The sequence below is a fragment of the Zeugodacus cucurbitae genome, chromosome 6 (genome assembly GCF_028554725.1).
Source record: "Zeugodacus cucurbitae isolate PBARC_wt_2022May chromosome 6, idZeuCucr1.2, whole genome shotgun sequence".
Taxonomy (NCBI): Eukaryota; Metazoa; Arthropoda; class Insecta; order Diptera; family Tephritidae; genus Zeugodacus; species Zeugodacus cucurbitae.
Window position 1 is genome coordinate 1178596 of NC_071671.1, and position 26173 is coordinate 1204768.

A 26173-nucleotide genomic window follows, 5' to 3' on the forward strand; every position below is an offset into this window, starting at 1 on the left:
ACGGAACTTTCTGCCCTGAATGACAGTTGGCAACTCTGCCTCATTTGAATTAAGCTATAATTATTTGGTAAAAAAGACGACCTTTGAACGTCAACACGCTTAGATATAAATACCTAATAAAAGGCACCAACCAACGAACAATATATATTTACAGTGTAAGGGCTAACCTTTGTCAATTTGTATATGGCATTACTCGCGTGTGTTTGTCGTCGTGTGTTTTGGGTAATTTAGTACTATTTAGACGCAAATGTGCTTGTCTTTCATAATTTTCTCCGTTTTGTTGTTTCCTTACACATTTTTTTTCCTATTTATTTTCATATGTTTACTTAGGATGAGCCCAAAATGCACGCTTTGTCCTTGATAATTGTGGCCACACACACTTACAGATATTTGTTTTTGTATTAAAGGTCGTGTTTGTTTGTTTGCTTGTATGTTGCTTAATGGTGTTTAACGTGTCGACTAAATGAGATAATTTGTGGAGAAAAAAATGACAAAAATTTTGGGGAAATTATGTAATTACCGAGGGCTTATGGGCTTTGCTGTGCTGTTTGGGGAAGTAAACAAAGCAAGTGAAAGGTTGAGAAATAAAAAATAATATAAAATAAAATAAATAGTAATAAAAATAATAAAAAGTGGTTAAGTGAGGCGATTTATTTTTTATTTTTTGGAGACGTTGTGCAAGAAAATATTTATATGAAGAAATATATCAGTTAAAAGGGACAAATTAACAAAAAAATCACGCTGCAGCTGGATTTCTTTGCTTTAAGAATAGTACTCATTTATGTCTTTAGCAGATCCTCTAGACTCATTCGAGTACCTTCAACCTAACCTATAAAGCCCGTTTACTCTAATATGAATTCTAGTTTGAGTGGTTTTCCAGAAGAGTTTGCTCGGAGGCGTTCATTGTTACCGAAAACAAGTTGTTTCAACAAATTAACTTCCAAACAAATGTCTATTGACTTCCCAGAAGGAACCCTGTCCTCTCTTTGCAGTTTCTTCTTTGCCTCTTTATCGAGCACTAATTAAGTTTAGTTTGCAGTTTAAAACCCGCATTGCCGCACTAATTGTTTTCACTCTTTTGCGCAAAAAGTTCTAAGTGGACGCCGAAGACTGGACGCCCATTACACACACATACACATACACATACACAGTCATACGTACAAGCAAAGAAGCAACGCAGAAATTGTGTATTGAACACTTGCGCAATTATGATTGAGCCGAAACTATTATGAAGTGCTACGCAACTATGCAACTCTGCAACTCAATTAAACTAAATATTGGGATGCCATACAACAAACAATACATATGATATAATAGCAACAACAACTCACATGTAGCATGTACACTTACTTATCTTAACTGAAAGCAAGCATCACTGTATGAGATAATAATATAATCTAGTTTAAAGAGTTGTGTTCAAAAAATAACGGGAATTTCCGTTTTTGAAAACGAAGATAATTATTCATTTATCTACATTGGTGTTGCCGGCTTCAAAATAGTCCCAGCGCTTTTTGCAATCATCGAAACACTGCTCAAACTCCATTTTTGGGATTTCATTTGGCTCTTTCAGCGATTTTTCGTATGTTTCTAAAACGACGGCCCTTTAAGATTCTCTTTATTTTTGGAAATAGTAAAAGTCATGCGGAGTGGTGTCTGGCGAATATGGAGGGGGTATTGTTAAAGTATTCTTTTTGGCCAAGAATTCACGAAAAAGCAACGAAGTTTAAGCATTTAAGAAACGAAAATCGGCCCAGCTTATAAAACCACATCTAAACTGAGCGGTTGCTATAGACAAAGGAAGCAATGAGTACAGCGAAAATTCTACAGGGGCATTTATATCAACAGAATACAGACTCTCCAAATCCGTGAAATTTTAAACTAAAAATTCCCGTTATTTTTTGAACGGATCTTGTATATGTATCTCTTCTGCGAAGAACTGATTTCTTGCATTTAAAGTTCAGACCTTGAACAATTTCTGGCTTTTAAATGAACATAACCTCAATAAATAATTAATAAAATAAATATTCAAATTGCATATTACACACACACACTCTTCGCACTCCGATCCTGCGAATCCGCGTTGCCGCAAACCGAGCGAATTGTGCTAACAGCGCGGCGAGCAATCAATTGTCGAAGTTCGGCTGCACTTCAGTTTAATTTGACTTTTACACCTTCGCGTCACTTTAGAAACAATTCAATAAATTCACAACAACACAAACACACACACGTACACACAGCATGGCATTTAATGCATTTTATGTAATTGCAAACGCGGCGAAAAGTAATGCACGACCGTTTCAATACTCGCGCGTGTGTGTGTCCATAGAAGTGAGTGTGTTTGTTTGCGTGTTGTTGCTGCAAAATTCTGAAACCAAAAATCAAATTACAAAATGCATTTCATATGGACACGCAACTTGGCGCTGCTTGCGTCGCCACACTTTGTGACCACTTTTCATTGCATACCAACAGGCGCACTACCGCTCGCTTCCCTTCCACTACCTTGCCACGCTTTGCGCCAAGCAAATTGAATTTCATTGAATTCTAAAACAGATTTTCGTCGAAATTTTCGCACAAATTCGCTTGGCGTGTAGTTCGGCGTTGTTTTGTCGGCTGACGTCGACGACGCCGCCGAATAGTTTTCAACCAAGTTAGTTAAACAATGGTCGCTGGCGCGGCGCCGAGAGAGAGAGAGAGAGACGAGGGAATTGTTTAAGAAGCGCATTGTACATTTCTTGGCTAAAATTTATAATTTCATTATATAATTGCGTTGAAATGCATGAAACGGCGACACATGTGCCGCTGAGTGTGTGTTGTTGGTGCAAAACTTTTCGGCCCAAAAGTCGTCATGCGACCAGGCAATGAAATGGCAGCGTTGCTTGTGGTTCTGGTGTTGTTATTGGTTTTAGTCGCTTGGTGACATGTTCATTTAGTTGTGTATATATGTATTGGAGTAGTATTTGTTGTTGCTTGTTAATATGCTTTTCGCCTTGTTGCATGTGTGCCTTCATAGAACTCCAATATTGAATTTACTGATTTCGTATTGCAATTTCGATGAACACACATATTTGGATACACACACTTGTTATGTGAGTACCGTTATGCGCGTATGCTTGTAGTTGTAAACTTTTTGCGAGCGAGAACTTCCCACAAAGTGTCAACGGGAAAGCAGCAATTAGTTAAGATGCAGTTATGAAGCTGTAAGTTGCCTCGTGGCAGCCGGCAGTTGAATGGGGGGCTTACGATACTCTAAGTTCATATACATACCTACGTATATGATGGGACTCAAAAGATCGTCGCATTTCTGGGTACTGCTTGCACTCGTTATGCGAAAATTTGTCCATTAGTCATTTCTCCATTAACAACAAATATAAGGTGCTTCTTACCTGTAGAAGCCATTGAAAATTTGTCTTTTGTAAGCATATATACACGTAGGTCCATACGCAACACTAATAAGCGTGGACAAGTCACTTTGCAAAGCAATTAGCGTAACTGAGACGTGGGTAAATGCTAATTTTTGTGGATCCAACAAAGAGTCTTCTCGGCGTTGTTATACTGGGAAAATAGTTTTCGTACGTGGGTTGCTATTTTAATAAGTTGTCTTGGAGATTTCTAGCGATATCTGACGGAAAATGTGGTAATAAATACACTCAGTAATGATATTATAACAAAGCATACTGATGGACTACTGTCTGACATTTGTCGAAAGGAATCATTCAGCTATCAGAGTCTGGGTAAACTTCACCTGCACATTGGAAGCGTTACATTCCAGGTCTAAGCGGTTGCAGTTGTGACTCAAGATGAAATCACCCCATTTTGCAAAGCTAGGAGCTGAATATCCCACTCATCGAAGCTTTAAAAAAGCTTAGGATGCTTCAATAGTGTATTGTGGATGCCATGGATAGAGGTAGTGATGATCAGAAATAGCATTTCGGAAGTTAATCATCTTCTAGATCAGTTTAAGAATCTCAAAATACACAATTGACCATTTCGATACCGTAAGTCGGGCTTTAAGAACTATTTATACGAGCTATAGCTTCTGTAATAGTAAGTTTTCACTGAACACTCACGGAACTCACCTTAAATCATGGTATATCCAAGGGGATTATATAAATTCATATTTCCTCCAGCAAAAACTTAAAGCTCTTACATCTGTAAGCATAGTTAGAAGCAGCGCCACTCCAACTAACGTTTAGGCTTCGCAGAAAACTCCTAGTGCTTAGCGCACCCAACAGCACCCAGTGTCCACCATGCCTCGCACACTTTTTAGTTAATGCCTCGGCGCGGTTTTTTCTCCCATTTCTATTTACTCAGTTGGCTGTGCTTAAACAAATTTCTAGTTTGTTTGATTTTAATTGCAATTTGAAGGTAGAAAAACACTTGCACGCAACCGATTTTTTTTCTCGATGACGGCGCGCAGTTACACTCACTATTGTTGTTGTTGCTCGCGCATTTCACATTCGCAAAAAACTGCGCAGCAATTTTGTGAAAATAAAGAAAATCAGCGACAAATTGTAACACTTATTGCCGCGCTGTTGTGTTGTTGTTGTTTTCGTTTTTTTTTCGTTGGTACCGACGTAGCCATTTTGTAGTTTCATACACACTTGAGAGTTTCATTTCATTTCGCTGGAGCGCCGAGCAGCTACACACACATCTACACACACGGGTATTCATATGTTGATGTGTGTGAGTGTTGTTGTATTTGCTTAGACCCTCATGCCGGCTGCTGGACGCGCTGTGTTTGCGCTGTTCGCGAGTTTTGCACGGAAATTAAAAATTTCGCAACAACCTACAGTCAGCACTCACCACTCGCTCTCGCTCCTTTGGTTTTGGCCAACGCGTTATAACGGTTTTTTGCGTTTCAAGCATAAACTAACATTAGTACAACAAAAACAACCAACGCTTCGTCCTCTCGGTCCGTCCTTAATGCAATCTAAGCAAAGCAGGCGGCTCCCATTCGCCAATGCTACGCCGTTCCATCATCATTACTCGCACTCGCTCCCCACCTCGCTCTACAGCACTTGCTTCCCACTCGCCGCTTTCGGTTCCTCACTGTGTGACGCTGTATTTTTTCATGCTGCACTTCATGCCGCGCTGAGATTTAATTCCGCAAAGTAACGGCACCAACGTCGCCTCGTTTGGTGTTGTTGGCATCGCTCGGTGCTTCAGCTAAATGTGTGCGTGTATAGGTGGTGGTGTGTGTGAGATGTGATTATTATTGCTGCCACCCAATTCGCCAAGCAGCCTCGCCAGTAGATATGTTTTTATTTAAGTTTTCTCTCGCACTTTTTCTGCTGTCACTTCAACCGCATTTGACACATTGCCTAAGCGCATACAGACACATTTATACATATTAATGGACACTTGGTGGATCCAGATTTAAAGCGAATAGACATCAAATTAGATTTCTTATTAAGTACGCATTGTTGTACTAAGTGTTGTATAGTTATAAATGTACTAAGTTCATATTGATTCGAGTGTTGCAAGAAATTGCGTTTAAGGAAATTCCACAGAATTTCGGTTTCATTTGATGAACCTACATTTGACTCGATTCTCACACATGATTCCTATTGCGTAATTGTCGTAATGTATAAATATCGGAAAGCTCTAAAATATTTGTGCTAATTGGTGCACAAATGCTAACACATAAACTACTAGCCTGAACATTAGGGTGGACCTTAACATAGACTGAGAAGATATTGATAAAAGTAAATTTTTTAGAGCGCTCTACAGACTCTCTATATACCATTTAATGTAGATATTGCCTAATAGCAATTTACCATTGGAGAGTTGCGAATCGAACAGACAACTGGTATGAATATACTAGGCTGTATAATCTAAAAGAGAGAGAATAGCGCGTGGTTATACGACTTTAATGAGGTATCACATACTCTCTTGTTTCGAAATTAACTGGACAGCATTGTTGTTGAGAGCGGCGCTCATAGCGTACACAGTGAAGTGGCAAATCGAAGGCGACTAAAGGTAAAATGAATGCAACGGTGCTTGACGAATTTTCTTGTGCTGGAATCCGGTACTACAGACAACCATATTTCGGGCCCCAGCGAAGTCGATCAGCCTCAGGTTGTTTGGCGATGTTTCGTCATGGAGGCTGAATGTTCCGACTGTTGTGCCAAAGACACCTTCTTTACCCACCCTAGCGTTGAAATCGCCAAGCACGATTTTGACATCGTGGCAAGGGCAGCGCTCATAGGTGCGTTCTAGGAGCTCATAGAAAGCATCTTTGCTCACATCGTCCTCCTCTTCCGTTGGGGTGTGGGCGCAAATCAGCGTGGGACCTCGCTTTGATGCGGATTGTGGCAAGACGTTCATCCACCGGGGTTGTCTGTCTCCAACCACAAATCAACACCAAATTTGCGCTCCTTTATATGGCCGCTGTAGTAGATGTCACAAGGACCCACCTTCTTCCGTCCTTGTCCCGTCCATCGCACTTCTTTGATGGCGGTGATGTCAGCCTTTAGTTGTATGAGGACTGGGCAGAGGCACCATCCCAATTAAGGGTCCGGACATTCCAGGTGCCCTCAAATCGTGATCCTTAAAACGTTTGCAGGGGTCGTCATCAAAAGTGGGTTTTCTTTTCCGAGGCTCTGATGGTTTTCCATTGGGGAGGTTTTTTGTGTGTGGTGGGTCCCAAACCCTACGCTCAACCGCAGAAGCATGCTTCGCCTTCTCACTTTAGCTCGCCTCCAAACCGATGTCTGTTAGCTACCCAGGGGATACTTGGTCTAAAACCGGAAGTCGTGAGCTGCTTGAACCATGTGGAGAGAATCGTTTCTGGCCACTCCCAAGTGAATGACAATCAGAAACTTTCCTTACTTGCGTGAACTTCTACATATGACCCCATCACCTCCCCTATCGAATCTTTTTCTGTTTGTTGCTTAGAGAGAATGAAAATCTGTTTCTTCATTTTCCTTGATTTATTTAGCAGTCCCACTTCTAATGTTTAATATTATTAATTCTGAACTGCTTGACTCTCTGAGAGTTGCTTTTCCTTAAAAATAAAAAAAAATAAAACTACGATCACCCTAATGTCGAAAGATGTATGTAGCAATAGCAGCATCTAATGAAAATAACTGCTCTGAGCACAAGCTCTCGCACTCAGCTGCAGCGCTGTACTAACTGCATCTTCAAATTTTACATTTTTGCCAATATTTTATCAGCTTGTAAAGCAATTACTTGCGCTATTTGTGCAAAGTTTTATTTAATAACTTCAATTAAAACTTATTAAAAGCAATAGAAATTCCCAGGGCGATGCCTAGTCGGGAATGCAGAGAGTTGTAGTGCATGTGGGAGAGAATTGTGAAAGAAGAGAGGAAAATATTATGTAATGTAAAAAAAGAGTATTTTATAATAATTAAAATAAAATTAATAAAAAATAAAGAATAATAAAAAATAAATAAAAATAATATTAAAAAAATTTAATTTAAAAATAATTTTATGCAAATTATAATTTCTTGACTTTCAAATTTTCATTTACTAAGTTCTTATATTATACTAAATTTATGCTATTTTTTATATTTTGTAATTTAATTGCTGCGTTGTATTTGGAATAAAAAAATCGCTTGTATTTTTTAAATATTTTTTATAATTTTTTTTTTTAATATTCTCAAAGTATTCGTAATGCATTTTTCATGCTCGAATAGTTATAAGAATTTCATAAAATTGAAAACTGATTTGCCTTTGCTCTGCGTTTGATCAGCAGTTATCCCTAGCGGCAACATCAAACATTTAATAAAATAAAGAAGAGACTTTACCTTTTTCCTGTTTGCCAATTTATTGAGAATGTCTACATGCGTGTATGTGTGTTTGTGTGTGTTCGACTTTTCGACCAATCAGCAAATGTTTATGCTTTTCCATCAAACAATACTTTCAATACATTTATTATAGGAAAGCAACTTGAAGAAGCATAGAATTTATGAGCACAAGAAAAACACAGAGCCGAGAAGATGGCAGAGAAGACGACAGAGAGACGAAGAAAGTGTAGAAACTTAAGAAAAATTTTGCCAATGCGTATGTATGTATGCGTGTGTGTGAAAGCCAAGTTTACAGCGCTTGCCTGGCAAACGTGATTAAAAAGTTTTTGACATGCTCGGCATGCATGTGTGTGTGTGTGTGCTGATTGAATGAGTGGCATGCAATAAATATGCATTTATATGGGCTTATTGCATAGAATATGCATGCATTGACTGCATGTAAATATTATATAACGGTATGTATGTATATATATTATATAAAAATGTGAGCGTCTGTGTGTATGTTTGGTTGCTTGTTGCACTTAATAACTTTTGCATACTTTCGTGCATTTTATGAAAATTTTCTTTTAATTTTCTGCAGCAACTTGTAAACATGACTTCCAGCGCAGTTGAACAGGCACACACGCACACTAACATACATAAAAGTAAATAAATATATACATATATATATACAAACACATGCGTCAGTTCATTTTATATTTGTATTTATAAGAATTGCTTTGTATTTGTGCGTGTGTGTGTGTGTGTACTCTGTGGTTTCGTTTATGTATTTGACCATTTGACGCATGCTGACCACTTCATTACATAAAAGCAAAATCAATTTGCTAAAGTTTTGCCCAAAGAAAGTGGCCAGTAGCAACTAAGATGAAGATGAAGAATGCGGTTAAGGCTAGTAGAAATATTATCTAAGTTAGTATATTAGAGGTGGAGGCAAATATATATCATTTTCGATATTAGAAACCTCCTTTAAGTGAAATTGAACCTTTTTAGAGCCCAATCTCGTACTACTTAGTATGAAAATTGATTATCGTTCGGCACTCAGAGGTAACATAGAACTCACTTAGATCCCAAAAACCTATTTGTGAATCCTCTTGAAAGCTGAGAACAACAACAACAAAAGTAAATTGAATCATCTTGAAAGCTGAGAACAACAACAACAAAAGTGAATTACATCTATCATATGAAGAAACTAAAGTCGCTATCACTAAACATATGAAATTCTGTCTTTTAAAGCAATCAGCATACAAAATATATTTAAAAAATACTCAATATTACAAATTTCTATGAGCTCTAACCTCAATAGCACCCGCCATTAGACACAATTCCAACTTCGATTCATTCATTAAAAACTTCGTTTTTCAGCAGTCAAACACATCTAGAACTGTCTGCACTCAAAACACGCTCGCGAATTTTTGCTCATTAATGTATTACCCGCGATTACCTTCGCTAACTTTTGTTTCATCAATTTTCATTAAATCCAGCCAGCCAGCTAGCTAGTGAGCTCGGTGGCCGCAATGCGCCGTTGCCATTTGTTAATCAACTTTAGACCGGTTAGAGCGGCCAAATTTCGGCGGTTAAATGTCGATAAAAAACAAACGCCAACACCAACAAACACACGCACACACTCGAATGGGTGGTATTGAATGAAAAAAATCGCTCTCGCGTAATTTACATAAAACAAAGGTGCAGTTCACATGCAGTTGAGTGTCTCTATATGTGTCTCCAGCATGTGTGTGTGTAATGGCGAAATGTACGGCAGAATTGGTAAATGAAATGCGGAAGTCGGAATCCCATGTGCATAAATTCGTATAAATCCAAAATAAATTGAATTAAAAAAGGAGCAAACAACTTTTTGGCTATTCACCGTTATATGCTGTACATTTGAGTGTGTGTGTGTGTTTTTGTTGTATTTCTGGTATTTGTAGCAATGATATTTTTTCCGAACTGATTATCTCACAAACGTTTATTATCCATTTCTTTTTCTATTTTGCTGTATTCACGTTTTTGTTTTTTGCTTTTCTACCTTCTAGTAAGCCGCGTCGCAGACTTATCGAACGTACATGTGTTGCGTTGCGGGGTTAGTGGTGTTGGGCACATGATATGAAATCGGTTGTGTCCTTTCCAACTTTCGGCTTAAGTTCGCGTATAAATTATGGCGGCAGTCGGCGCTTATGGCGGCAGTCGGCGCTCGGCGCGCTGGATTTATAAAAGTGGCAGTAAACGGTAAGTGCGCGCTTAGTGTGCGAGTAAATATGAGCTTTCTTACCAATAACATATGTGCTTCAATTTTGATATATACCTTATATTTATTTAAATATGTAATTTAGATTTGTTTAACGTAATTTTATTTGCTAATATCCGAGAGCTCTCTCAAGGAATTAGCTGTTAAAATCGATTCAAGCCGTTCCTCCTTTCAATGTTCTGAATATTTTTCTTCGGAATCTAGTTTTGGTGTGGTTTCGTTCCTTAGTCTTCTTCCTTACTTCCTTAGTAGCTTTTAAAGTATTTCTAGCTCAGCCAGACATTCCACAGTGGGCACTTCGGAACTTTCAGAACGTTCAAACATTCATAGTAAAGTTCCCATTTCTTCAACTAAATCAAAAAACTAAATTATTCATAGTTAGGACAGTAGGAGGTGTATATTGTGCCAACATGTGCTATTCTTCTCGATATGTGAATAGAAACTATTATATATGATGTGTTCACCATCATTTGAAAGTGAAAGCTGAAAGAAGAAGCGCTAATAGTTGTCTGAATATCAATGGTAGCAAGCTTTGAATGCCTCAATAGGCTGAAGAATACTTCAAATACAAGTGCGGAGAATCTACTCAAAGAAGAGTGTGAGCCACTCACCACAAGACACTGCTCATTACCCGCCATAAATAAGTAAAAATGCATCGTTTTCCAGCCAACACCGCCTCCACCACCACCAAACCTCGCTTTACCAAATCCAAAGCGGCGTTATAGTTCAGCGTTTATGCTCAGACAGCAACGCCTTTCATAGCGTTTATCTTAAATGTTTGGTATTTACAAAAAAACAAAAACAAAAAAAATCATCGCACAGACAAAAGCGCAGCGTTATTCTCAAAATAAAATTTTCATTTATTGCTTTGGACGAGGCAGAGAAGTAGAAAAAGAAGCGCTTTAGTAAACGGCAATTCAACGCGGCACACCATTTGCCTTACCTTAGCATCAATTGCAGCCTTTTCAATGCGCTCCCTTACCGCACGCCTTCGGTCAAACGCCTCCGCAGTCTGATAGACGCATATACAGTTACACTCGAAAGCCTCAACGCTTGCGAAACTTGCTCTGCTCTTATTTGCCTTTGCGCCTAAAAAGAAACTAAAAAAATCGATCTTCACGTTGCATAAATATTTGTATACGCGCACATATGTGCTTCTGCTGTCTGCTTGCCTACTTTTAGGCGAATAATTTTTTACACAACACGGCGGCGAAGGCAGGGGTGACCGGGGTGGCGTGGCTACTTTGCCGTTGTAGTGCTAAATTAATGCGAATTTGTGCGCGCCAAATACGAAATGCGCGTTAAATTTGTTAAAAAAATCGAGCAAACGTTGCATAGAATGAGGCGCGCTGGCATAAAAATATTTGCTACTGTCTCTCTGCCGCACCACTCTGCGCTCGCGTTGGAAATCAGGCAGTTGTCTGCTACACGCTGTTTGTTGTTGCTGTTGTTATTGTTTGTTTGTGTGGCGCTGTTCACCTGTCTATGCCGCTGATGAATGGTTATTATGCGTCGTCGTCATCATCACCATTTGCCGCGGCCATTAAAGCGTCCAGTGACTGGCGTTGGTCACCACTTCACGCTAACCCCAAAAAGGCGACTAGCTTTCTGTTGCGCCCTGAGCACCTTCCAAAAAGTATGCTGCCTTCCACCCCTTCTTCGGCAAAGTGCTGTGCCAGCTCGCGGTCATCGTTGTTAGTCTAAATTTTTTTAATGCGCTCACATGCTTGTGTTCTCCCTCTCCACTCTTCCTCTCTCCTTCTTTGTTTTCGGGCATTTCGCGTCGCTATAAAATGCCAAATTTTTGCCAGCAGCCACACACACACCCCCCATCATCAGCCCACCATTCAGCGCAATTTTCAGAGGCAAAAACTGCCTACAGCGCCAGTGGTTGGCAGTCAACCAGCGCTCACATGTGCTCCTTCTCCATACTCCGCATCCTGCATCTACTCAGCGCCTCAGTTGAATTTTCGGCGATTATTTTTTCTTTAGTTTTGTGTTTTTAATTCGTTGATTTCGCTTGTTCATTTTGTGACTTCTTTGTTTGTCGCGCGCTTTGTGGCAATGACCACTGCAAACGCGCACACACTCATACTCACACTCGTGCATTAGCATTTCATTATACTCGGCCAAATGTGCCTCGTTCTGTGGCAGCGCTCAAATTCCGTGGCGGTGTGGTGCACATGGTGGCGCCACTGGTCATCAGCAGCACCATCAATGTCCTCATCAGCGGCAAATGCGCTGTCATCAACAGCAACAACAACAACAACAAATGCAACAAACACAGCGCTTGTTTGTTGTAAAACGCATCAGCGACAGCATCAACTTCGTGTTTATGGTGTTGTTGTGTCTCCAAAAATAAACTAATACGACAACAACAACACTACTCACACTCTTCTATTGAAGTCTGCGTTGTACGAGTGGCTTTCTGAAAAAAGAAGAAGATGAAAATGTGTCTAAATGTTGAGTTCGCCTTTCGTCCTTTCGATTGTGTTCACCCTTGCTTTCCATATTGTTGTTGTTTATTATGTGTGTTCAACTGTTGTTCTATATTTTTTTATGTTGTTGTTGTTGTTAATTTTTGCACCGCTTATTTCGATTTATCATTTGACGCGTCGGTCACTGCGAGTTCATTTTGCTCATTTTTTCACGTTTGATTGCCATCGCCAAAGGATATCATCAGCATAAATTTGATGTGCGCGCTCAAGTTGTTCCTTTTTGTATACATATTTTTGGTGTTTTTTCACTGCTTTGCAACAACTTTGTCTTTTTTTTTTGGCGTTAATCAAAAGGATAATGAACGTAAATGCACAAAATGGTGCGCTATTCAAGGTACTCGTATGTGGGTGAAAGGTGAGGGGGCGCATACACCTACGATTGTCTAAGTGGGGGAAGGGTTGCTTGGTATAATGAGACGAGTAGCGGTGAATTGACTTTTGCGAAGTCAATTTTGGATTTAGCTAAAGCATTTGAGTTATACATATTTTGACACGTATGTTAATAAAAATATTTGAAGGTCCACACTTGAGATTCAAGAATTTTCGGCTTTAAACTAGCTGAAATTAAAGTTCGAAATTGAAATGAGGTAAGTTTTTACTAAAAAAGTTATCAAACAATATTAACTTCATAACTAACCCAGCTCTTCTTGCTATTAAAACAGAAAAAATTATGCCGTGCGCCTAAAAGTAGGCAACGTTCAAGTCAAACACCGTTCGTAACCAGTTTTGTTTAGTTTTCTTCATTATTATTTGTTGTTCCAGAAGTTGAAAATGATGCTGGCTAATAAGTAGTGGATATATAAGCCTAGGTTAGAGCATTATATAATACTGAGGGTTATGTTAGAACACCTAAAGTTACCAGTATGCTTGTTCTTGTTATACTGAATTATAGAACCTCAGCGTGATTTCAGTAAATGTTTATAATTATCAGCAAAAAAAGAATAAGTGTGTTGCTGAGTCAGCCAAAATTTTAGAAAAAAAACCTTGTTCGCCTAGAAGTATGCTAAACATTTGTTGAATATCACCAAATTCAATGAGATGAGTGTGCTTTCAAACAATACTTGCTTTAATTGATATAGTAGCTCCCAAAAAAGGTTATTTCTCTCGATTGGTATGTGATAAGATTGTGACAGCTGAAGAATTGCAACAATTCTGCAAGGTATATTGAAGTAATTACATTTATAGCTTATCAAGGACTATCTTTCGACTGTCCCTTAATTCCAAATGATTTTTAAAATTATTTTCATTAATTCAGATATCGGGCAAAATATCAATATACTTTAATATTAAAGCTTTTTTGTGACATCAAAAGTCTTTATTTACTTTCTAAGTATTAACCCTTTTGCTTCACAACTCGCGTTTGGTTAATCCAATAATTAAGGATTTTGCGAGGATATTAAATTAATTTGCCGAAAACTAAAATACTCGTCTCATAAGTGCTGCTTAAACTACACCGTTCTAGAGTTACAATGTTGCAGCAGAAAAAAAACAAAAACAAAAATCGTAAAAAATAAAAAGCGCAAACAATACAAAATCTAAATGCGAACATATGCACAGTTAGAGAATATAAAAGTGTGTGTGTGTAGGCAGAGTCGTTGTTGAAAAAAATACACTGTCAAATTAAAATTAATTTTTCAACATTTCGTAACCTTTTGCCAAACAAGCAACGTGGAAATAAAAAAAAATATATTTGTAATAACTAACACAAAGTAGATTCCCATATGTGACAGTATGTGTGTGTGTGAGTATGTGTGTTTGTAGAAGGACTTTACAGCCAAGTCTCGGTTACTTGCAATTTGAGATTTTTTTGCGCAAATATGCGACATAGCATGCAATATATTTTTTCCGCCAGCAATTATTCTCTAAGAGGATGTATTTTCTATAAAAATAAACAATAATATTTCAACAACCATTGGCTATATAAATATATGGAGAAGGCTTGGAGGATCTGCGCGTTGCCAAGAGGTAGAGCAGAGACTATATGCTGGCATGAGTCGGTATATTTGTATATGTAGCGGTTTATTTTACTGTTATTCCACTCGGTACGAGTTGAAAAGTTAATGAACACACGAGAAGAAGGGACTTTGCGCCATTTCTCGTTCTAATTAGTAAAAAAGTTAAAATAAATTTTGTAAAAAATTACATTAAAATGAATTTTCTAATCAAAATACAATAATAATTATTATAAATTTGAGTACTCAAAGACTTATTAATTTTAAAAATATTTGAAAAATTTCAAAAAAGCATTAAAGCATTTGCCAGCACTTAAGTTGGCCTCTGCACCGCTTGCTCTCGTACCGCTGAACGCTGGACGAATGCGAGGCGCCAACGTAGCAGTTGTAATCAATGTTCAACTCGTGTTACCAGTGTTGCCACCTAGGAGGCAACCACACTTTCCAACACCCAGCAGCCGGACAGTGGCTGGTAAAAACGTGAAAAATTACAAGTGCGGTCAACAAAGGGCGAAAAAAAAACGAAAGCGAATAGAAAAAACATTAGAGACTGGGGGGGGTCAGCAAGGGAAGCGGGAGGCAACACATTTCCGGATAAAGTTGAGAAATATGCGCAAATTAAAAATATGCAACTGCAGTGGAATACGATCGCACACACACACACTACCATGCATACAAGAAATTACGTATAACTAAGCATGTATGTGTGTGTGCCACATGCCAGCATGTGTTTGTGGTTCGCACCGCGCTGGCAACACTATGACCAAGCCAAGCCATAGTTTATTTCTATCGCATTTTTTCGCCGCTCATCTGCATACATTCCTCATATTTCTCAGCACGCTTTCATTTATTTTTAATGCTCATGCATTTCTCCGGTTGCGCGCATTTTTTGCTCATTTGGCGGTAGCAATTGGCGCACGTTGTTAGTTGAAACTATGCTTGCGTTTTTTTTTCATAATTTTTCCACAATTTCTTTATCACAAGGTGGAAGTTGACTGGCGCTCTGTCTTATATGTAACATAATACACGCTAGAATTAAAGAAATATGAGCTTAGATGCATACTTTTAGGCGCTGAGCGTGAGTGTGCTGTTGGCTAATGTCATTTACAGTTATATATACTCTGCTTATATGTATATTTTCATGCTTGTTGGCCAGCAAACATCTAATTAGCTACGTGATTGTCAGTAGTGGATGCATTCGTAGGGTTGCCACATATATTTATTTTTAATTCGTACTTTTTATAGCGGCTTTTTTATAATTTTTGCGTCCATTGCTCTACAAATTCATGCTTATACAACGGAAATGCATATTTTCACATGTCACAGGATGTGGTAAAACAGTTTTCAGTTCGTACTTCGTGTTGGTGGCAAGTTTTCTAGCATCAAGTGTTGCAATCACTGGTTAGCTTCTAAAATTTATGATTTGGTGGTCGAGGTGAAAGGCAAAGTGGTTGATATTACAGCAAAAGACATTGAAAGGAAGAATAAATGATAACAAAATGAAAAAAAAAAAAAAAAATTAGCTTGGAACTGAGAAAAATGTAAAAAAATAATATAATATTTTGAAATATTTATATCACCAACAAATTATTTTTAATTTAATATATGTAGATTACAAAAAGATTTAAAAATATTTTTTAAAAATATTTGTGTTGAGTTTTTAGTTTTAAAAACCTGATCCTTACATAATGAGGTGTATGTATGATTCAAGTTTGTCCTCTATCTATACGAACAGTTTCAGTAAATAATCAGCGTGTAATAGAATCACTTGTCACTGATTTGAGTAAATTTTGCGCTAACAGCACTCACACGCACACACACAGACTCAGAGACATATGGACACACCAACCAGCAGTGAGCACTATCAGCATATCATTTAATACCGGAGTGATTTTATAAACACTTTATCACTTCACCAGCAAAACAGCATAAATATCACTTAAATCAGTGTATGACAGCGACACGTGTTAGCTAAAAAACAAAAAAAAAATCAAATCATAAAAAAAAACAACAAAGCGATCAAAAACTACAAGCGTAGAGAACGAAAAGCGAAGCGAAAACTTGGAAAAATATCAGAAAATCGCTTCGAAAGTAAAATAAACTTGTAATTGTGACAGTTTGTGTCAACAAAGGATAACGGGCTGACAAACGGCATTTGACTGGCGTACAGTCTGTGTAAATGCTGAAGGAAGTTTGAAGGTTTATGTGAGTGTGTGTGCCAGGAGTGACGCGAATTTGTCATTGGCTTGGCTTTGCAGCACTGATGAGCGCAAATAAGATGAATGACTTTGTCGAGGACCGTTGTAAGCAGGCTGCTTCCACGGCCAACAGCGAGTTATGTGGTGTATTTATGTGCGAAATCGCGACTTGCTGACCCGAGTAGAGCTTAGTCTGCTTTTAGGGGTTAATAAGGGCATGAATATGCATGAGTAGGTGATTGATAGTGATTCGATTGTTTTTTTTTGTTTTTTGTATTTTTATAGGGATAATCAATTTAACAAATGAATGAGCTACTCAAGTATTATTAGGAGCAGGAAATTCAATTTCGGCAGACGCTTAAAATCAAAGTGAAGGAGTGAAGCATTACAAAGGAGCTTTCACTTTTTACGCAATTAAAGCTTTCACTTTTTGTAAAGCTTTCTATATATTCCAAATATTCACAAATTTTGAGTTTGTTTTCTATTTTAAAATTTAATTTGCAAACTGTCTGCTCAGTATAGTATAAATCAAAGTCTTTGTCTAAATTTGTTCAAAATCTGCGAAAAGAAAATGGCCTCAGTTTATATAAAAAGCTCGACTGGCCTATTGTGTCTGTATCTGCTAGATACGGGTTCACATATTTGAGTCCGTTATTGTTTCATTAAAACAGCAACAGCAAAGAGAAATAAGAAATGAGTTACACCGTAAATAGTTTCTACACTCATACTCTCTACAACAGAATTCTATACAGAAGTAACTATCTGGGAGGTGAGGATTCCCATCTTCTATAGCTCAACCGAGTTAAAAATCAACGTTAGCAAAAAGAAACTACAAAAGAACTATGCAAAGACAGACACACATGCAACAACAGTGCATTTTTCAGCAAAAAAATTATATACACCATTTTCCATGACTATGAGAAGGGCTTGAATATAAACCATAGGCGCAAATGTTTATCTGTGGTACGGCGCACGCAGTTACGGACTCAGCAGAAAGCAAAATTGCAACAAAAGATTGCCCATAACGTTATCTAAACTTTTAGTTTGTCTGCTTAGAACGCTCTTTTAACCGACTTGCCACGTTTCACAGCACCCAAACCCCATCTCCTTTGAAGCTTTACATAAATGCATGTCTGAAAAAACATGAAAGGCGACTGGGACTGAGTAGTGCGCAAACAAAGCGGTGGCTCAGCAGAATTATTTTTTTTTTGTAGATTTTACTGTGCCTATTTCTCGAAAGAGCCGAGGGTGAGGGATGTTAAAACGCAAACTAAAGCAGATAAAGGTGGACTTGCAGAGCAAGCAAGTAGAAAAATAGACGCATAGAAGCCCTGTGGAAGAAAAAGTTGAAAAAAGGAAACATTACAGTTTAAATGAAAATGAGCGAGGAACCAAATTTATGTAGTTGACCCCACAGTGACCGGAAACGTGCTAAAACGCATCACTAGCATGCCTTCTCGCTTACTCCACTACCACTTGCAACTTAATGCCGGCGCAGATCACGAAATCGCTTAACATTCAAAAATCGTAGTCTACTTTTTGGCGTCTGAGTGGTGCTTATGCAACTCACTGGTTGTAGAACTAACAAAAAATACTTCGAAACGTTCAAAAGCCAAATTGTGGAAAGAAAAAATTGGAAATAAAATGGCAATAAGTAGCGGCGTTTTAAATGCAAACAACAACAACAATTTGTGGCAAGCATTGGGACTTCTTCATTTAAACTCCCCACATCGACTATGGAAAAAGGGACTGAAAATGTAGATAATTTCCGCAACTATTGGAGTAGGATGACGCTGGTTGCCTGTAGGAATTAGTCATTTGCGTAAATTTCACTTCATTTAGGAGTCACTAGAACTTGAGAGAAAAATAAATACATATTTTCGAGGTCAATTCATGCTTCAGCGGGAAATGATTGTTTTATTGGTTTCAATTTGTTCGATTTTTAGAAATTTGAATTAAAAAAATCCATTTTTCCGAATTTATAAAATTCAAAATTTACCTTACTCCACTTTCACATTCGCTCTATAATTTCCATGCGACATCCACGGTAGTGAGCAGCCGACGCACCCAACAGCACTATCTCGTGTGTGGCGTACTCGCACACATGCCAACGCAAACGAGATAACTGTTCGTGTATGTAACGGTGAATTTTTTTTTTTATGGTGAACCATTTAGCCTACACAGGGCGGAGCCTATGCCGCTCGGCATTCGCGTAGTTTTTATGACTTTTTCGCAAGCCACGAGGTAGGAGTAGGCAGCTGTATTTGCAGCGGGATGTGGGAGTGGGCGTTGAGTGCGTGTGTTTATGTAAGAGCCTCTCTTATGCAAACATAATAGACGAATATACATGACAGTATGTATGTATATGTGTGTTTGTGTGTGTGAATAAACGCATTTATCTATCTATAGCTAAATCAACAACAACAACAAGAACTACAATTAAGCTGTGCTGTCCGTTATACGAACACAATGTAATTGCAATTTTTTTCTTGCATTTTTGTTGTTGTTTTCTTTTTTATTTACGGCAATTTCATAGTTGGTTTTTACTAATTTCAAATGGCGCGCATGCTTGTGTCAGCCTTCGCGGCTGAGATAGGTCTGCGTCTGTAAAACTCGCATGTTGCACAAATATTTGCGGATTTTTCGAAGAATAAACTCGATTTTTTTACTTTTAGCATAGCTTCTTAAATAGGCGGAGGGAATTCTTTACACATTTTCTTGCTTAATTTATAGCGGCTCTGGACGTTTCTCATAGGATCACGCATGTTTTGAAAAATTATGGTTAAAATAGTAGTTGAGTAAAGAAATGAGAAAAAATATAAAAAATTATATACTTAGAGAGGTGAATATAGAAATGGTAAAAACAAAAAAAAAATCACAACAAAAAATTTTACAACAAAAAGTGCAACAACAACAAATGGAATAACGAAAAATTCATTTGTATTGGAAAAGTAGGCGATTCTTACCGCGCTCTGCTTGGACGCCAAACAATTTAAATGACATGACAGCAACTTCTTTCTGCTCACATGCAGCAAATGCCTACCAACACACACATACATTTATATAATCCTATATATATTTCTATAGGTAAGTGTATATGTACCTGGAAAGCAAGTTATACATAGCAAACTGCCTGCTTATGTAACGAGATAAGAACGTCTACATTTGCATGCGTGGTTCCATAGTTACATAAATGCTTAAATGCTTAAATACATAGACAAACACATATGTAAATGTGTATGTTTTTTTTGTATTTGTAATCTCATTTTTTACAGTTTTACATACCTTCTTCTTTGTGCGAATGTTCGTGTGTGTGTGTGTGTGTGTGTGTGTGTGTGTGGGTAAATATTTTTCTAGTAGTAATTGAATGCGAATTAATTGAAAGACATTTGTCAAATGCAGACTAGAACAATAACAGCAAAAAGAAAACACGAACACTTGATGGCAACGGCAAACAGAGCGGAAAGATATATGCTAGCACATAAACACACATAAGGAAATAAAACAAGTAAGGAAAGGCTAAGTTCGGGTGCAACCGAACATTTTATACTCTCGCAATTTATTTAGAAATATACCTATATTTTCGGTGAAAAATTACCCTTAGGCACGGAGTTCTTCATGTTTGATATCAGGGGCCTTGAAAAGTCATGGTTCGATTTTGACAATTTTTTCACAAGTGATGTCACAGCTCAAATACAGTATTTGTGTAAAGTTTTATTTCGCTATCTTTATCGGTTCCATATGTATACATTATAAAGTGAAAGAATCGGAAGGATTCAAAATTGAGTTATATGGGAAGTAGACGTAGTTGTGAACCGATTTCGCCCATATTCCACCAGTGTCTTCAGGGTGTCAAGAAAATATTATGTACCGAATTTTATTGAAATCTGTCGAGTAGTTCTTGAGATATGGTTTTCCAAATTTTAATTTCATAACTTTATTTATGGCTTAGTTATAGCTCTTTATGTGTTTTTGGTTATCGTCATTTTGTGGGGGTGGTAGTGGTCCGATTCCGCCCATCTTCGAACTTAACCTTCTTATGGTGTCAAGGAACACGTGTTCGAAGTTTCATTAAGATATCTCAATTTTTACTCAAGTTACAGCTTGCACGGACGGACAGACGGACGGACGGATAGACGGACAGACAGACATCCGGATTTGAACTTTACTTGTCACCCTGATCACTTTGGTATATATAACCCTATATCTAACTCGTTTAGTTTTAGGACTTACAAACAACCGTTATGTGGACAAAACTATAATACTCTCTTAGCAACTTTTGTTGCGAGAGTATAAATATTAAACAATTTAAGTGAGTTTGTAAGAATATTAGTTGCTTTAACTGTACTATGTACCTACTATTTTTCATTAGAATTTAACTGTAACAAGAGTTTGAAGATCTCTCGAGGTTATATTTGGTTATCGACGTTTGATGTGAGAATTTATACAAATGAGCGACTTTTCTTTTTGTTATAAATCTCTCTGATGTGTTTTATGTATTTTTGTGTATCTAAAATTCGATTTCGAATATATGCTAGAAATTAGTATTCCGAAATGCTTCTAAGTCTGCATTTGAAGCTTCTTTGCTAAGATTCCTTAAAGGATACTCAATTTTATAACCATGAGAAAGAGTAGACGATTCATAATCTATACTACTATTATAAAGAGGAAATATTTGTATGTATGTTTGTAATGAATAAACTCAAAAACTACTATGCCGATTTCAAAAACTCTCACCACTAGAAAGCTACATTCACTCCAAGTAACATAGGCTATATATATTGCTAGAATCTCAACTTTCGGGAAATAGTTCCCATATGAGGATATCAAAAAGACTCCTTGCTGGAGAATCTTAATATCAAACTGAAAATCGTCATCGCAATCGCGAGCCAGAGAGTCGAGTAACAAGCGCTCGCAGCTGCTTGCTGAACAAAATTTCAAAACCTCCCAAGTACACGTTTGAGGGTCGAGTATGGAGCGTGCGCAGCGGCTTGAAGAACAAAATATTAGAAATATACAAGCTCGCGTCGAACTCTGAGCGTTCCTAACGCCTTCATAATCAGAGAGAAAGTCAACGGACATCAAATACTATACCCGTGCGAAGCCGGAGCGGTCTGTTAGTCACATATATTATTGGATACTTGTAAATAAAATAATCTTTTTCATTAAATTAATAGTAGTCCTGAGTCCTGAGTAAAGATTCGATCAGTTTGGGATTCTTACAATATTTGTGGTGCACAGATGAGTAAATTTAGTACTAAATCCGAAGGCTTAAGTTATTTAAGCTATGTTTCTTAATCTAATTGATCGGTGTTCACAACAAAACTTTCCACTGTGCTTCAAATAATACTTTCTGTGGCGCCTGTTAAAGGGACTTGAGTAATATATTGGCTCTTACTCCTAAATTGGATGAGATTTAAATACTTATATACATATTTCTATCTGCTCTTTTTATATCTTAGCTCCTAAAAGACTACTTTCTTTTATTTTGCTAATTTATGTTGCAAAAGGAAGCCACTGCGTATGAGTACTATATTTATGACCTTCCCTTATGTATATTTTTTAATATGATATATAGCATATTGTTGTTGTTGCAAAAAACTCTTTAATTCAAAATTATATAAAACTTAAATAAAATGTGATATACAAAATGTTTTTTTTTTATAAGTAGTAGTAGTATAGTTGCTTTTCCTCACAGAGAACGGACCCAACCCTTCAGGTTCTTCGAAGTTTGAACCAGAAACACTTATTGGAGTCTTACAAGCAACAAAGAATTAACATTAAGCTCGAAATCCATAGCAGTTAAACATACTTAAAGTGAAAACTAAAGATAAAGTATTCAATAATTGATAATTTTAATTTAAATTTGATGCTAAGAAGGCAACCAAATGTGTCCCATTATACAACTAAATACCAGTTTAAAAATTAGTTTGACAAACTGCATACGCCTAAGTTCACTTTTCGAGTTTCCATATCACGAATTTAAGCTTGACCTCGAATGAGGCGCAAAAAGTGCTTTCGCCAGCTCAAAAAGCTTTCGCTTTTATTTGCTTTCGCATTTGGACATTCGGCGACGCGTCAAATATTTTCAATAGTTCATTCACTTAACACAACATGAATGCAACTAATAAAAAGTATAAAAAAATAAGCAAATAAAATAAAATAATAAAATAAAAGCAACAACAATAGCAAACAAGCAAAAAAGTGCGACAAAGGTCTGCTAAAAAGTGGCGCTAAAAGTGGCACACTCACACCTTTATTTTTTCTATCAAAAATATAGACACTGCAATAAATTGAAAAAAATGCAATAAAAGTGTCTAACACACACACACACATACATACATACACGTATACATGTATGTGACTAGTAAAAGTGAGTGAAAACTCCAGTTGGCAGTTACAATAAATCAGACATTGATCCATATTTTTTCAAATGACCTTGAAATTCAAACAGCAACAAAGGAAAGGACACACAAAAAAAAAACAACAAAATTCACACCAATACACACACATCCACATAAACACTCATAGGCGCATACGTGTCGCTGCATAGCGCCAAATCATTTGCGTTTGTATGCGTGTGCGTGCATTGTGATTTTTTATATATCTGTGCGCGGCAAATAAAGGTATTTTTCTACAATTTGTATATAAAAATATATAAAATAAATACTCACACGCACACACACACACACATACACATGCACGCGTGCCAAATGCAATCTGCCGTTGTTGCAGCTGTTTGTTGTCTGCGTGCAACAGGACCACCAATGGCCTACTATGATCCCCGCTGCCAGCAAAAACACACACACACACTCACAGCATTCTATATATATGTTTGTATGTGTGGATGCACGCATCAAAAATCCTTCAAATCACCAGCTGGTGTGAAAAGCGGAAAGTTTGGGGAAAGCTTTTCTATGTGCGGCGCCTGCATGAGCTGCGTGCGTGTGTGTGTGAGTGTGAGTGCGCTGAAGTGTGGCATTTTGTTGCGTATTGCAGTTGCAGCAAGCGCGAATGGCGGATGGTCTGATGGCCGATAGGCATAAAAATGCATTTGGATCACTGCAATGCCACACACATGAACACGCACACACATGCAACAATAATAAATGTGGCAACTAAAAATTGTGGCGAATGTGAATGCAAAAAAGTGCACTTCATAAATTGAGGCCGCGTTGCACATAGCAGCCGCCCGGCGCACAGCTGTTGCAACTGCAACTGCACGGGGCTTTGCGAAAATCCTTTGCCTGCATTTACATATGTATATGCCACATGCCACACTGTTGACTGTGCGTGTGTGTGTGTGTGTGTTAGGGCATCAGCTGCGCATATCTGCGCTTGCTTTTAGGCCATTCAACCGGTCAATAGGCGATACGCGGCGAGTGGTTGCATGTGGCATGTGGCATGCAGCTGATGATGTCCACGAAATGCAGCTGCAATTTGCTGTTGTTGCCGTTTGTCGGTTGTCATTGCAACGCTCACAAACTGCTCAATGAAATACACCGCCGCGTCGCCTTCATCGCCAAACACAAATGCAAATGCCACTCGGCTCCGCTGTTGTTGTTATTTGTTATTGTTGTTGCATGGTGTGCTCAATTGCTGTTTGATGTTTGTTGATGTTTTGTTGGTGTGTCCAGTTGCCAAAGTGCATTCAATTGTTGCAGGTCAAAGTTTACATGCGTAATTCGGGCCAATTGCACTTTGTTGTTGTTGGTTTTTCTGTTAGCTTTGCTGTTTGTTGGCTTTGTTGTTTGTTGGTTATGCCTCATCTTTTATGCAACTCCTTCAATAACAATTGACTAAAATGTCTTGCAATGCAAATTAGCCGAATTGGTTTTTCCTGCTGCCCAAATTACGCACAAAAACACTTTGGGGAGATTTCGCTGGAATATTTTGGGCATTTTTCATGTTATGTGGTTGCTCGCTAGAAGATATTTGAGTAAAGATGAAGTATGAAAAAATTCGATTCATTTCGAAATGAGTTAGTTTGAGTGTATGTAAAGAAAAAAAAGGAAAAAAATTATAATATTGACAATAATAAGTACCATTATGCGACATACATATAGAATTTTTGGATATTAAATCCCATATAATTTTGCTTTAATTTCCAATTAATAACCGTAAATTTATATTTCATTCCAGTCTTCAGCAGCAATGTTTGGCTACATTTCTTCAAAGAGTGGAAAATCGGCCATCAGCCTGAAAAAGGGTGAGTCCAGACTACTTCATCTTTCAAAACAAAAATTTTGTTTTTATTTCATTTTAATTAGAATATTTCTTCGAAAGTTTATTAACAAATTATTATTAGGTCTACAACATTGCTTCCGCCGTTTTTTTTTTGTTTTGTAAATTTAAGTTTTTTTGTATAAAAATGGTTACAAATGTCGATGAGGAATTAACAACGAAAAGCAAAATTTCCCGAAAATGTCGAGAATTCGGCTCAAAAAGTGACATTTTCAGTTGAGAATATGCTTGAGATGCAAACAGATCTCTACAAATATTTTGTTGACCCCTAGAGACATCTATTGGAAAACGGCGGAAGCAAAGTTGTAGACCAATATTTAACGAAACAAATAAGTGAAAACCGCGAATTTGAAATCATCTTTTGTGTTATTGATATTCGTCGGTCTCAACTTTGAAGTGTCGAAGTGTTGTTGGAGTACTTCAGACGATGTTAATTTAGCTCTTTTGCACGAAACAATATTGGATCCATATTTCTCCGAATATTATTCATCATTTAATACATAGTTTCCGCGGGAAGAAAGTAGCTCCAGATCTGGTTGTTAATCTTCTCATAAATAAAGCAGGTTACTGAAGCTTAGATCTTATCCGCGGATCTTATGAGATGGATGGTTCAGAAAAGTTTTTGCGATTGAAATTATATATATATTTTGATCAACATTCGGTTCCAATTTTTTAAAATAAGGGATCAGAAAAGCTGCTTTACAATAATTCCAACTATGTTTCTTCTATGTTCAATATTCGGGTCTCAGGTTTTAAGACAGTTTACAACTCAAACTCAAAGGTATTCTTAAGAAGTAGAACTCTTCTTTTCAGGAGAACTCTTGGAACTGAAAAACGGTTCCGTGGTTGACATTAGATTTGGTAAACTCTCCACATTCAAGTGACATCTTTTTCTAGAAATTCAAAACTTCCCACTTGAATTCGGTGCGAGTCTTTATTTCCTAAATGGGAGAGCTCTACATATTTAACGAAAAGAAGCGATTAAAATATATTTCTTGTGACTTTAAAGCGAGGCCACATTTACATATGTTGGCTTTAGTTCGAAATATTCCGCGAAATTGTGCGGATTTGACCGCGCTGGCACGCCTCTTCGCCCTCTCCAAACCGCAAGAGTGTGCGCGCCATAAACACATGGGGTCTTCGCCCACAGCTTCTCTCCTGTTGGCTTTGGCGCTCTCGCCTCACAGTATGGTCAACAGTACATCATTTAAAATTCGCATAAAACAATAAAACAAAAAACAACAACAATAATAACCATTTCTCGACAACG

At 37.6% G+C, this 26173-nt stretch overlaps 1 protein-coding gene across 4 annotated transcripts in view; it reads left to right on the top strand.

The window, feature by feature from the left end:
- Positions 1-26173, top strand: part of LOC105213350 (pneumococcal serine-rich repeat protein) — a 289615-nt gene that overhangs the window by 66187 nt on the left and 197255 nt on the right. For all 4 annotated transcript variants that reach the window (XM_054233140.1, XM_054233143.1, XM_054233139.1 and 1 more), the window contains exons 3-4: positions 9800-9992; positions 24802-24868. The gene's annotated coding sequence lies outside the window, so the exon portion shown is untranslated. The remainder of the gene's footprint in view (positions 1-9799; positions 9993-24801; positions 24869-26173) is intronic.